Consider the following 14541-nt stretch of genomic DNA (forward strand, 5'->3'; position numbering starts at 1 on the left):
CTAGGCGTGTGTGGCGTCACCGCGGGCTCACCACCCGGCGAGTCACCCCCTTTCACTCAGCGGCGACAGCGCCTCCGCCGAGCGCAGGCCGAAGGAGGAAGTGGGGTTTGGCTGCTTCGGATAGGGACTGCCTATTGCTGGGGGAAAAACGGGTCTACACCGCGGCCCGGGGAGCGCAGGCATGGCGCGGCGAGCAGCACGCAGCCCGCAATCCGGGAACCCGGCGGGCGTCTCGCCCCTTCCCCCACCCGCCACCGCCGCCCGCGCTTCGCAACAAAGCCCGGCTGCAGGAGCGCGGGGCCCCACGCCTCCAACGGGTGGCAGAGACGTCTCTCCCCTACCGGCGTCTGCTTCCTGGTGTCCGAGAACACAGCCCTCTCAGGACGGTCCGTGGCAGCGGCCTTCCTCAGAGATACCGGGCAAACACACCGCAACTCGCGTGGAGGCGGCGGAGAAATGGCTCCGACGGCGGCGCCAGGGGGGCGGGGTCAGTGCACGTACGCATGCGCACGAAGCGAGTTTAGGGCTGAGGGCGCCCCAAGGGAGGGGCGGGGCCGCAGCTACCTCTTCCCCGCATCGCGTCCGGTCGCCAGGGAGATCATCCGCACTGGGCCTGCTGCGCCCCAGCCGGGGTTCTTCCCGTGCTCCCTACTTTTGAACGTTTCTGGGAGTTGGGGACCTGTAGCATTTTGACGCAGCAAAATGTTTCATAGCTACTATCATGGGGACCTCCGGTAGATGACAGATAAAGGGTAGAAGACAGAACTGGAAATTTTAGGGGCTATGAAGAGTGCTTAGGGCAGTACTTGGTGCATAATAGGTGTTCAATAGGTCTTGTTATTGTAGTGATTCAGATACTCTAATGCCAGTGTTTTCTGAAAGAAATAAGCTCAGTGAAGGCAAGAAACCTGCCTAGCTAGTTGAGGCCACTCACTGCCGTGGGTGGCACATCTTACATGCTCAGTAAAAAACGAGCTGAATGAGTGGGTAAAAGCTGCAAGGTTGTTTTTGCTTAAATTGGATAACCTTTTGTCTTTAGAGTCTTTGGAATAATTTGTATCTTTAGCTATTGTAGTAGTCACTATTACATTTTTTGAACTCTAGTGCTTCCCATGAACGCAACAATACAAAATATTTCAAGTTGGGGTTGTTTCAGTCTGGGCCCATCACACCGTATCCATCCTTATTATTCACTTTTTATTGCTTTTTTTTTCTTAATTCTTCCAGTTCATAGTGATCAATCCCTTTATTTTTTTATATATTTTTTAAAGATTTTATTTATTTATTTGACAGAGAGACAGTCAGCGAGAGAGGGAACACAGCAGGGGAGTGGGAGAGGAAGAAGCAGGCTCCCAGCGGAGGAGCCCGATGGGGTACCCGATCCCGGAACACCGGGACCCCGCCTTGAGCCGAAGGCAGACGCTTAACAACTGCGCTACCCAGGCACCCCAATAGTGATCAATCCCTTTAAAACTCTGTTGCTCCTATAGTCAGGATAACAGTTTAGCATTTACTCTTTTATTTTCTTCATGTGTTTGCTGTCTTCAGTTAAGAGTAAAATCATTCAGAGAAAGACCTTAATCTTTTTATTTATTTCTTTATTTACCTTTCAGGGTGCTTAAAGTAGCAGGTTCCTGATAGTTATTTATGATAAGGGAAACCAGCATATATGGATTGCAAATGTTTTGTAGCAGATAATGAATACAGCAAAAGTGTCAACATGTTAAGTATAAGTAAAACTTTGAGAGGTGGATCTTTCCAAGGATTATGGGGAGTTTTATCATTGAGTTGGTTCATTAATTTGGGCCTTGCTCCTGAGACCTAGAGTCCCCAGGGGATTGTGGCCATAACTGGCATTACCTTTGTAGGTTGCTGTTGGCAACTAGCAACTAGATCTTAACGTTTGTAAATGAAGCTTCAAAACCTGCTCCAGAAGTACGGTGTGGTCAGATTTCAATACAACTAGATGTTCCCGGTATATGACTATCTAGATGACTACAGAGGTTAGCAAAGCAGGATAGAGCAGTGTGACTAGTACTTAACATTTCATACTTACATTTTTGGCTAGAAATAACTTATGGAAGGGGCGCCTGGGTGGCACAGCGGTTAAGCGTCTGCCTTCGGCTCAGGGCGTGATCCTGGCGTTATGGGATAGAGCCCCACATCAGGCTCCTCCGCTATGAGCCTGCTTCTTCCTCTCCCACTCCCCCTGCTTGTGTTCCCTCTCTCACTGGCTGTCTCTATCTCTGTCGAATAAATAAATTAAAAAAAAAAAGAAAGAAATAACTTATGGAAGAGTTGACTTAGTTTCTGAGTTTGGTAGAAAATAAAGATTATAAGGATATGGATTAAATTTGATCTGTGGGGTGTATAAAAAAATACTAGCAAAGTTTCTCGTGTCATTTGTTATTTCTGCCAACTCAGTGGACTGGGGCAAAGTTTCTGCCAGGGAGAATGAGATGGTGATCACCACACCTACAGTTGAAATGAATGATGAGAAATGAGGGAGAATGTTTTGGTTCATTGTTCTTGCTCCGTTTCTCACAAGCAGAGGGTTGGGGGTGGGGGAATGGAATAAGAAAGCCTGCAACCAGAACTAGGATTTAAGCAGGGTCATGATATCTTGAAGAAGTCAGTACTGGTGAACTTTGAGCCGACTCATAAGCTTGTGAACACCAATGACACTTGTGCCCTTCAACACTCTTGTACTACCATATACAATGTTGTATCCAGACAGGAATGAAGTTTTGTTTGTTTGGTTTGCATTTTAAAAGGCTTACAGAGACTTCCTGACCACTGGGGTAGCTTGACTTCGGAGTCTTAGGAAGTGGTCTACTTTTTATATATATATATAAAAGAAAGTTTCACTTACGTCCAAAGAGAACATATAAAATATATTCATTACAACATTATTTCTGTTGACAGGTAGTTAGAGGCAATTTGGTGCTCTTCCCTACATAGATAAAATGCATCAGATGTTAACCATGGAATTCAATGCAGCTGTCAGAAGAAATGAATTGGATATACACAGAGCTTAAGGGCACAGGGGTGGTGAAAAAAAATGAAACAAAATAAGTTATACAACAGCATTTATGTAAATTTAAAATGACAGTATATGTTTTGCATAAAAATTGTTAAAAGATACACAGGAAACACATTAGAATGGATGTCTATTGTGGGGGGAGAAATGGGGTTAGGAATTATTTTAAAAGGGGACATGAACAATACTAGGCTCCTTTGGATAGATATGGAGGACTGTAAATGATACAGATGTCAGGGATATATATAGGGTCTAATTCTTATATTAATTAAATGTTTATTAAGGTTGTTTTTTGGCTTGGTTTGTTTTTTTTGTTTTTGTTTTTTTTGTTTTTTGGGGTTTTTTGTTTTTTGTGGGGTTTTTTTGGTACTAGGCACTATTCTAGAGGAAACGGCCATAAGTAAGACAGATGAGATCCTTTTCTCATAGAGCTTGCATTTAGAGATGACTTCTGTGTATGACAGAGTTGCTTTTATCAGATGAACTCTCCTGCCAGAAGCAACTCCAAAATCTGAAGGAAAAAAAAAGTCAAAAGAAGACAGCTGTTTGAAGTATTAGAAGGAAGGCAGTTAATATCTGAGGGACTAAAATCCTGGTGAAGAGGGAACAGCAGAGCTTTTGTGTCACTTTTCACTTTGATCCATTTACTGATTCCTAAGTTGCCTAGGGCAAGAGATCAAGAAGCCAGGTAGGAAACAGAGGCTGCAAGGCTGAAAAGCTAGGTAGAGCGTTCAGGAGCCTTATGGTACTAGAGAGACAAAACCTGGAGTCCACCAAGGAAGAGAGACCAGGCTTTCATCTGACACCCCTTGCAGAGGTACATTCTAAAAGGAAGGACAAACTCAGGGGAATGAAAACCAGCCTTAAATCATCTCACTTCCTCATTGGACCAAAGTGCTTTATCTTTCTCTTTCTGCCAGAAGAGGAAGACAGAAGGACCTATCGCTTGTACAATTTTTTTACAGAATCTCCCAAATTCAATAAAAAAAGAGTCTCCAGGCAAGCCAGGAGACAGGCCAAATGACTGAAAATTAAGAGGAGAAAATAAAACAGAAATGTGCCCATAAATGATTCAGATATTGAAATTATCAGAGACTTTATAAAAATTGTTATTAATATGTTCAAGAAAATAGATGAAAAGGTTGGAGATAATTTACAGAGAGCTGGAATAAATGAGAGGCATCAAATAGAAATCTTAGAAGTGAAAATAGAATCGCTGGAATTCAGGACTCAATTAATGGGTTAATAGATTGTACATAGCAGGAAAGAGGATTGGTCAATTAGAAATAGATCAGTAGAAAATATCCAGATTGACCTTGCAAAGAAAAACAAATGATAAACACACGAAAGAACCTAAAAGATGAGTGGAACCTGGTGAAAAGGTCTAATGTACATGTAATTAAGGTTTCAGAAGTGGAAGAGAGATAGAATGGAGAAAAAGCAATATTTGAAGAAGTATTCCCTAACCAATGAAGACATAAAGCCACAGATACAATGAAACCTTGCATTTTAACAGACATACAATAAAAAAGGATGCAAATAAAATATTCACTGGTAATAAGTTGCTATGCAGAGAATTAAGTATAATGCTGGGATAGAATTTGAATGGGTGGGTAAAAATATCAGCTCTGAGAAGGTAATATTTAAGCTAACATCTGAATAGCAGACAAGAAGACAACCACGTGAGAATCAGAAGAGCATTGCAGGCTCTTATATCGCTCTGTAAGGAGGAAAAGAGGTAACAAGTCAAGTCAAGTAGGGCTGGATAAAGTTTGAAACAGAACAGTGTCTGTGTTCTCCAAGTGCCTTGAGTACCACGATCTTCCCAGCCAAGCAGGTCCAAAGATTATCAGTTAAAGACAAGGCAGCTCCAAGGGGAAACTCTATCACAGGTCAAGGCAACTCTTTATGGTAAAGGCCTAAGCTCTTAGTAGGAAAGGTGTGCAGCACAGATAACTGGATACTTGGGAGGAGTGGATGGTGGGGGAATAAATGGCTGTTATCTCTCCATATGATCCAAATTCCTCCCTTGGAAGCAGAGCTGGTGGCCACAGTTTTTGCATTTTGTTTCATTCCTTCTGATCCATTTTTAGTCAGTCCCCTGTGAGAAAGGTCTGTGATTTCCCTGACTGTGGGCCACAAGCATGAGTCTTTCCTGAAGTCCCTCAAGGGAGGGATCTGTTCTGGCAGATCCCCATGCTTTTAGTTATATACAGACTATACTAAAAGAACTCACCCCAGGGGCGCCTGGGTGGCACAGTGGTTAAGCGTCTGCCTTTGACTCAGGGCGTGATCCCAGTGTCATGGGATCGAGCCCCCCATCAGGCTCCTCTGCTATGAGCCTGCTTCTTCCTCTCCCACTCCCCCTGCTTGTGTTCCCTCTCTCGCTGGCTGTCTCTATCTCTGTCGAATAAACAAATAAAATCTTAAAAAAAAAAACTCACCCCAAATTTTTATACATAATTAATTCAGTTAATTGCGGTCCCTGTAACTGAGGTATTTACATATATAAAGATGAACAACTCTTAAATGTACAGCTTATTTTTTTTAACCTATGTGTACATAGGTCAGAACTACCACCCAAATCCAGATATTGACCATGTCTATCATCCACAAAGTTCTCTTGTGTCCTTTCTCAGAGGTAACTACCATTCTGACTTTTATCACAATAGATAGTTTTGCATGTTCCTGAACTTCATGAAAGTGGAATCATGTAACATGTACTGTTTTGCATCTGGTTTTTTTCACTTAACATAATATTTTTGAGATTCGTGCATGTTGTTAGATATAGCAGTACTTTTTTTTTTATTGTTGTTAGTACTCCACTTTATTATCTACGATTTGTTTATCTATTCCCCTGATGATGGGCATTTGAGTAATTTCTAGTTTGGACTAATAAGAATAGAGTTGCTATGAACATTCTTGATTACATCTTTGGCCCCTCTGTTTTTAGTTTTAGTTTTTGTCTGCAGTGGGGGAAACCACAGCCCTTTGGCTTGCGGTCTTAGAATTCCAACAAAGCAATATTTAATAACTGTATTAAAATCTGGCCCTGTGTCTGTAGCCTTTAATTCAATTATCATCAATAATGGGGCTTAGGATTAGTTTAGTCTTCTGATTATGATTTGAAAGAATTTAAAAGACCTTGGGCAGCTTTTTAAAGAAGAAATTTAGAGACTAAAGGAAAAGAAAATGTAGGTTGAACATACCATTTTCTCAAAATCGTCTCAAAGTTTAGTTTTCTATTGCTACATAACAAATGAGTATAAACTTAGTGGCTTAATTCAACACTTTTTCCTCACATTTCTGTAGGTCACGTTCTTGGTAGAATATTAAAAAGACTGTGGTCCTGGGACATCTGGGTGGTTCAGTCAGTTAAGCATCTGCCTTTGGCTCAGGTCATGATCACAGGATCCTGGGATCAAGTCCCACATCGGGCTCCCTTTTCAGCAGGGAGGCTGCTTCTGCCTCTACCTCTCCCCCTGTTTGTGTTCATTCTCTCTCTCTCTCTCTCAAAAATAAATACATAAAATCTTAAAAAAAAAAAGACTGTGGTCCTATTTGCTCTTAGGAAGAGTAAACAAATTTTATGATGCTAAGTTTGAAGTGTTTTAAGTGGCTGGTCCCATCCTACATGGTACTAGGACTGGTCTTTTTGATGACTAGCATACAGAAAGGATGGTAGATCACTCCTGAGATTGCTTTAAATGACTATGATTTCTGTTTGGGTCTGGCATATTCTTTCTGTCTCTCTTTTGGAAGGAAGCAGGCTGAAGCCTCTGGCCAACAGCCAGCAAGGAACTGAGGTCTGCTCGCTACTATATAAGTAAACCTAGAAGATGATTCTCCAGCCCCAGTTGAACCTTGAGATGAGTGAATCTCTGGCCAATATCTTGACCGGAACCTTGTAAAACACTTGAGCCAGAACCACCCAGTTAAGCTACTCCTGGATTCTTGACTCTCAGAAACTGCCTGAGTTAATAAATGTTTGCAGTTTTAAGCTGCTAAGCTTGGGGGTGATTTGTTACATGTAATAAACAACAAAAACAAGTATCTTCTATATCTAAGTTCTGTCTATTCTTCTTTCATTCCTTGCTGCCACTTCCTTAGGTTAGGGCTTCACCACTTGGTACCAATTGCCATAGGCTACCCAATGGTTTACCTGTTCCCCGTCTCTGTCTTCCAGTCTACTCATCATGCTGCTTCAACTTTTAATACAAAGTTATGTCATGTACCTCCCTATCCCATATGCACATCTTTTACTGATGATGACTCATTGTTTTCCCTTTTCTCACCCATGCCTCTTTGACTTGCTTGTTCCTCTCAAATCACTTAGCAAAAGGCATTGTCTCATTGTATAAGTCACTGTTCAAAATAGTCACACATGGCTCATTCAAGAGCCCACAGAGATTTTTTATTTCCTAGCACCTGTGGTTAGATGGAAACACAGTAAAAAACTTCCCAACCTAGGAAAAAATCGGAGAGTGGCACTATCATCTGGGCTCCATTAATAATAAATGCAATTTCTATTGCAGCTCTTGCCTGGGGTTTAGTACCATTTTCAACTTTATTTTGCCAGCTATTAGTTAAAAGGTTTAGCAGTGATGTAATGTTTCTCTGTTGTATAAAGAGCACATACTGAATGCCCTGGAAAGCTACAAAAACTAATACTTCACTGTGTTTATGCTGTGCCAGATACTATTCTAAGAACTTTATATGTATTATTTGGTGTGATCCTCATAATAACCAGGAAACAGATAACAACATCAGGAGATAGGGGCTCCTGGGTGGCACAGTCGTTAAGCGTCTGCCTTCGGCTCAGGGCGTAATCCAGGCGTTCTGGGATCGAGCCCCACATCAGGCTCCTCTGCTAGCAGCCTGCTTCTTCCTCTCCCACTCCCCCTGCTTGTGTTCCCTCTCTCTCTGGCTGTCTCTCTGTCAAATAAATAAATAAAATCTTAAAAATAATAACATCAGGAGATAGATGTTCTAATTCTCATGTTATAGATAGCTGAAAGACTGAGATATACATAGTAAGTGACAGAGCTGGGACTTGAACCCAAACAGCCTGGATCTGAGCACATACCTTTAATCATGGGGCAACTCTGCCTGTCATACAACCATGGCGTACTGTTCGTCATTTCATGATACATTGAACCCAACTCTCCACTACATCAGTAGGTCCTTGGGCTTGAGTCTTAAGGACAACACTAGCTAGAAGGTATTGTATTAAAAGTGGACATAGAGTTTTAAGATCCTCAGTGTGAAATAATAGTCTGGTGTCACCCAGTTAAGATTCATATCCTGGTCTGCCACAGACCATGCATGACCGTAAGATACTCAACATTTCTTAGCCACAGAGTTACTTCATTTTTAAAATGGGAAGATGCTAAGTTGTAGCGATTCTAAAATACACTTTAAAAAACATTTTGCTATCTCTAGACTGAGATGGCATGTTCTAGATAAGGAATCCAGGGTGAGCTGCAGTGATCAGTATGTCCCAGAGCACAAAAAGTGATGTGCCACCTTTTAGGGACAAAATGTACCAACCCGGGATATCCCAGTAAGGATGCATATTTTGCCCACTGGACTAGTTTTGTTAACAAAATGACAAGTCACAGAATCTTATCTTCTAAGACTTAGTTTTAAATGTATGACTACAGTAACCCATGGCTCAAAAGCCGGGGAAGCTTAGGCCTAACATTGAGTTCAAACCTAATGCTATAGATCCAGAGAGAGATGCTGCTGAGTGTAACTGGGCATCCCCACTACCTGAGCTCACGGTAAGGAGCTGGACACCGTGAGGACAGGGCCTGGGAGATGCTAGACACAGCAAGTACAACACAACAAGATGAAAGCTCAATTTATTAAAAGTGGAATTAATAACGCTACTCAGAACAGCTTGAGATTTAAAGGACTGCTGACCTGTTTAGTGTGGTGAATGTCACAGATAAAGTTCATCATCTGGATTCCAGCAGAAAGGATTGTCTATTTTGACGATGAAAAATGTTACATATCACATATCTGATACCTTTAAAATTATTCTCTTCCTTGTTATATAGTCACCGTATTCATTGAAATGCCAATTGCTATCAGAATTCATTTTTTGTGGCTTGCTGTGCATATCGACCAGTAAAGAATTTGCTTTTTTTTTTGTAAGCAAACATGACATTGGAAATCATTCACATGTTATTTTTCTGTATCTGTTGTACCAATTTCTACCAAGCCATTTGTTTATTTACAAGTTTATTCAAGTTCATTCGATTTTGCAACTTGCTTCGTTCCGCTTTTACAATTATATTTGCTTTCTCTGCCTTTATTCTATAGGAATTCGTTTAAATTTCGTTTACAGTTTGGCTTGCTTCTTACTTAGGTAACCACTGAAAAGCCATATTCACGTTTGCTTTAATGGTTCCCATATTAAGGTGTGGGGTTTAATCTTCCCATGCATTTGTATATTGGAGCATTTTGTTGCCTGCTTATACCAGCTTTCATGGATACTAATACATTTCTATAAGATAATGAGATTTCACCTTTTTTCAGTATTAGTTTCATATATTCACAATTTATAATTTCCTATTGGATACTAGTACAGTATGTACTGTATTTTCATGAACAAAATAATATGGTTCCCTTTTCAAACTACTTTTTAAAAACTTTTTTTCTTTTCTTCTTCTTCTTTCTTTAAATGGGCTCCACGCCCAAAATGGAGCCCAAAGTAGGCCTTGAACTGCGACTGTGAGATTAAGAGTCATTCACCAGGGCACGTGGCTCAGTGGGTTAAGCACCTACTTTCAGCTCAGGTCATGATCCCAGGGTCCTGGTATCGAGCCCTGGGATTGAGCCCTCTGCTCAGCAGGGAGCCTGCTTCTCCCTCTCCCTCTGTCTGCCACTCTGCCTATTTCTGCGTTCTCTCTTCATCTCTATCAAATAATCTTGTATAAAAAAAAAAAGTCAGACACTTAACTGAGCCATGAAGGTGCCCCACTTTACAAACTTTCAATGAAAATAAATGGGATATACTCACCTATTAAGAGAAAATGACTCACAGATTGGAACACATAGCAAAATACAAATTTACTCTATTTATTTATTTATTTATTTAAAAGATTTTATTTATTTATTTGACAGAGATAGAGACAGCCAGCGAGAGAGGGAACACAAGCAGGGGGAGTGGGAGAGGAAGAAGCAGGCTCATAGTGGAGGAGCCTGATGTGGGGCCTGATCCCTTAACACCGGGACCACGCCCTGAGCCAATGGCAGAAGCTTAACCGCTGTGCCACCCAGGCGCCCCAAATTTACTCTATTTAAAAGAGGCATCTACAGTGAAAGATTCCAACAACTTGAAAAAAATGGAGCTCTAAATAAACCTACTAATGAAAAAAAATTTTTTTAAATGTTGAATACAGCGACTGCCCCACCAGAAGTGCCGTAGTGGGCGCTGTGGAAGGCCAGGAGGGCTAATGAGCCTCAATGAGGAGCACCTGGAGTGGGGGCTGGGGGGGTGGGGTGGGGTGTCGCGTGGGCAGGGGCAGGTCACGTGCCCCCCGCGGATTTCGTGACGGCTGAACCGGAAGTGCCGTTGCCGGCGCCATATTGGGTCCGGGTCCTAATGAGCCTAATTAGCAGCACCTGGGGAGGCCAGGGGCGGTTCACGTGGGCGGCGGAGGTGAGTGTGTCATGGGGTGGCACTCTGGGCTTCTGCTTCCATCTCTGGAGCCTGGATGCTGTCTCGCCTCCCTGGGGAGGGCTGGGCTGACCCTTGTGACAGTCTAGGAAGGTTGACTTAACCCGACGACCTTGCGGATGGAGGACGTGAGGCCTAGGGGTAGGTGACTCATTTAGCAGGCATGGCACAACCCCTGTGGCCAATGAGAAAATTTTCACTGTGGCCTAGGGCACTCCTGCAGGGCTTCACCATGTGGATTTGGAAGAATGTCCTGGTGTTAGGGAGGCTCACAACCCTGGGCCCTTCCTGCCCACAGGCTCCCTGTTCTCACCTCTGGGGCAGCCAGACAGCAGCACCCTTGTGGCTGTGCCCATCTTTCTGCTGCTTCCCAGCCTGACCTACCTGCCTTGTGTTCAAGCTTTCGCCAGGGTTGGTAGCCAAGGGGCGCCTGTGCCTGTGTATGAAAGTGTTCGTGTGTGCATGTTGGGGTGTGCGGTAGGTGGGGTATCTGGGCCAAACCCGCCTCCCTCCCCATCATCTGGTCCTGGATGGGGTGGGGGATTTGAAGCCTCTGCCCTGGACCTGTGGAGAGTTCCCCGGTTGTCAGGTGTGTTGGGGGCAGTAGGGCCCCAAAGAGGCTCAGAGGGATCCGGATTCTCCGGGACCGATCCACCCAAGATCCTCTCTCCTGCTTCTTGAGGTGCTCTGTGGTTTGCTGATTTTTAAACACCTTTTGTGAAAATATAGTTCGGGGTCTCTGCTGTGCTCAGGACCCCGGTGAGCGCCACAGAGAGCAAAACAGACGCAGGGCCCATTTGGAGTAAATCGTCACCCATGTCAGGTTGTAGGAGGGGGCCCAGAGGAGACTGACCAAGTGTGGACTGGCAGCAGAAAGGATGAGAGGAAGTTGCACCGAGAGAGCGGGGTGGGGTGTGGGTGGGGATTTTGGGAGGGGTGGGGAGGTGAGGGAGGAGATGCTGGGCACACTTGACACGGAGCATGTGAATCAGGGTGTAGCAAGATCTGGTTTGTGTTTGGAGGATAGATTTTGGTGGTACGAGGGGACGGGGAGGACCCACCGGGAGGCCAGTGGTGGTGTCCAGAGGGTGGCGATTTGGTTGGAGTGGGTGGGAGAAGCAGAGAGAGAGCAAAGTGGAGGGAACTGCCAGGCCTTAGGAAGAGAAGCCGAGGGGGCAGATGAGACAGGACCTGGGGAACTGGAGGGGCCGCTTCCTCCCGTGGGAAGCTGGTGAGGCTGATTGGGACCCGTTGTGTTGGAGCCCTGGGCCACATCCTCGTGGGAGGGCCTGTGGGTCTGTTGTTCAGGGAGGAGTCGGGTGGGGCGGGGAGCTGCCTCCCATCTGCCAGTGGCACAAGTGTGGTTCCTGGAAGTGCCAGCTCCCTCTGTGGGACGGGGACACAACGGTCATCCTGTAGCCTTAAACCCACCATCACAGCTCACCCTGTAAAGGACGCCTGTCTCGGTGGAAGTGAGTTTTTTGGGATCATTAGCCCGGGAGGCCGCAGGGGCAGGTGCTGGCTGCCCCGAGAACAGGTTTGGATCCAACAAGAGGCGAGAAGGCAGGCAGCACAGATGAGGCAGGGCGGCCTCTGGCTGGACGGGAGTGAAGCTTCCATAGGGAGCTCATGCTTCCTGGAGCTGGGCCTCCGAGGACCCTCCTTGGGTGTGCGGAGGCCCCAGCTGTCCTCTCCTGGCCTCAGGGTGAGGAGGAGCTTCTCTCAGAACGTGCCCTTTCCAGTGGCATTCTTCCCGTCCCTCTACAGTGTGCACAACGGGGACTTCCAGGTGCGTGCACAGCCCGCGGCAGGGGTTGGGGGCAGGGCTGGGGTCACCCACCTGTCTGGCCTGCCCAGGATGTGGGCTTCGGGTGAGAGTTGGGGGCTAGTATGGGGGCCTTCGTCAGTGCTTTGAGCTTTTTTGGTGTACGTAGTGGGTTTAATTGGACACGTTGTGTCTCAAATGCGTCAAAACAAGTTGCTTTATTCTCTCTGGCGGGTTTCTTTTTGTTTTGGGGTAGCAGCCCCTGTGAGGTCAAGGGTCATGTTATAGTGCAAACTACGGCGGCGTCTGCAGCTGCCGCGTGTCTCGTCCCGGCTTCTTCTCTGAGGGTGTCTGTGGGGAGGGTCTGGTGCTTGTGCTGTCGTCAGGGCCCTCCGTGGTCTGTGGGCTACTGCTCTGGTGGCACTGTGGAGTGCCTGGCCCCTCCTGGTTCCCATGGGTGGCATGCTGGCACCTGTGGCCACTGAGCCCAGTCCACATTTCCCCCTTTGTGGTGCCCTGGTGAACACCACCTGGAGGGTCTTTGCATCAGAGCCCTCCGTTCCCACTGGCCTGATGGCTCCTGCCCCCTGGGTGGGGAGAAGCTCCAGTGGGCGGTCTCGGGTTCTCCACTGCCGGCGGAGGATGGGACAGGATGCTTCCTGGGATCCTTCCCGGATCTCCCTGCCATTGCTGGGTTTCCCTCCGCCTCCCCCAGGTGTCTCTCAAAAGGGAGCCCAGAAAAAAAATTGAAAAAGGGGGGCCAGGTTTCAAGATTGTTGTCCAAAAGTATAACTCAAAGCTTAAAGCTGAGCATTTTGTCCTTGGTGGAGGCCACCTCCTTCTCCCAGGGAGTCACTGTCAGAACCCCTAGGCGATCGTCCTGGAGTGCTCATCGGGGCCACAGGCACCCAGCGCTCCTCTGTAGACCCACGTCACCGGCTGGGTTATTTAGAGCCCCCGGTGGTGGTTTGTTAGCCATGGGTCAGCTCTCCAGGGATCAGGGCAGACACAGAGGGTGAGATACGTGTGGTCCACTTGGTGGTGTTTCCTGGTCCCACCTAGGAAATCCTTTCCTTTCGGAGGTGGGAACCTCCTGTGGCTCCACGGAGAGGTCCGGGTCTGCTACCCTCAGCCCAAAGGTGCCGTTCCCAGCAGCGTCTCCCAGGGTGCGTGCTTGTGTTTGCCCAGTCTCTGTAGCTGATGGGAGTGTGTGGAGCAGCAACCAGGGATTTTCTCTGTCCCTGGCACCTGTCAGCACCTGTACCCTGTTTCAGGCTGCTGTGAGCACCGGGCAGGAAGGTAGGGGATTGCTGAGGGTCCTGAAGGGACTCGGGGTCCTGGGCTGAGGGTGGGCTGGCACATGGGGGGAAAGATAGAAGGTTGCAAGCACAGTCGTTGCTTGGACTCTGGGAGAGGATGTCAGGAGAGCTTCCTGGAGGAGGAAGGGAGGCTGCTTCCAGGGAGAATCTTGAACATGCTGCCTGAACCTTTCCCACCCCCTCCTGCCATGCTCTCTGTTCTAGACCTGGCTAGGGGCCCACAGAACTGGTCTGCTGCCGAGCCAGGACTGTGCCGGTTCCCCACGAAGAGCCTCGGAGTCTAGTGTCCGGGAGGCCATTGGCGTGGCTGACCTAGGACCCAGTGGATCCCTAGCAGTCAGTGGTCCTGGAGGAAGAGTGGGCGGGCCCTGGCGCCAGCCTCCCAGAGTCTGTGCTGTTAGGGGTGCATGTGGTCCAGGGAGGGCAGCCACTTGCCTACCTGCCACAGGAGGTCTGGGTCCCCGTGAACCCCACCTGCCAGTTCCCCCATGCTCAGATTGCAGCAGTGGTGACTACTGGGCCCTGGGCTGCCCTGGGGGTGGCACCCCTCCACCTTCCCAGGAAACACACGGAGCTCTGGGCCCAGCCCAGCTTTGGCCTGTGACCTTTCTTGGGACCAGCAGAGCCTTGATGCCTGGCAAGAAAGTTGGCCTGTGAAAGTCGGTCACAGTGAGAGGCAGGTCCCCGCTGCACGGATCCTGTGAGGACCTCAGGGCCTTTTCTTCGCTCC

At 46.7% G+C, this 14541-nt stretch overlaps 1 protein-coding gene across 1 annotated transcript in view; it reads right to left on the minus strand.

The window, feature by feature from the left end:
• Positions 1-485, minus strand: part of DHX9 (DExH-box helicase 9) — a 56626-nt gene extending 56141 nt beyond the window's left edge. Inside the window, exon 1 of the mRNA XM_008701114.2 lies at positions 342-485. The gene's annotated coding sequence lies outside the window, so the exon portion shown is untranslated. The remainder of the gene's footprint in view (positions 1-341) is intronic.
• Positions 486-14541: the final 14056 nt, after the last annotated feature.

Source organism: Ursus maritimus, unplaced genomic scaffold (assembly GCF_017311325.1).
Source record: "Ursus maritimus isolate PB19 unplaced genomic scaffold, ASM1731132v1 scaffold_2, whole genome shotgun sequence".
Classification (NCBI taxonomy): Eukaryota; Metazoa; Chordata; class Mammalia; order Carnivora; family Ursidae; genus Ursus; species Ursus maritimus.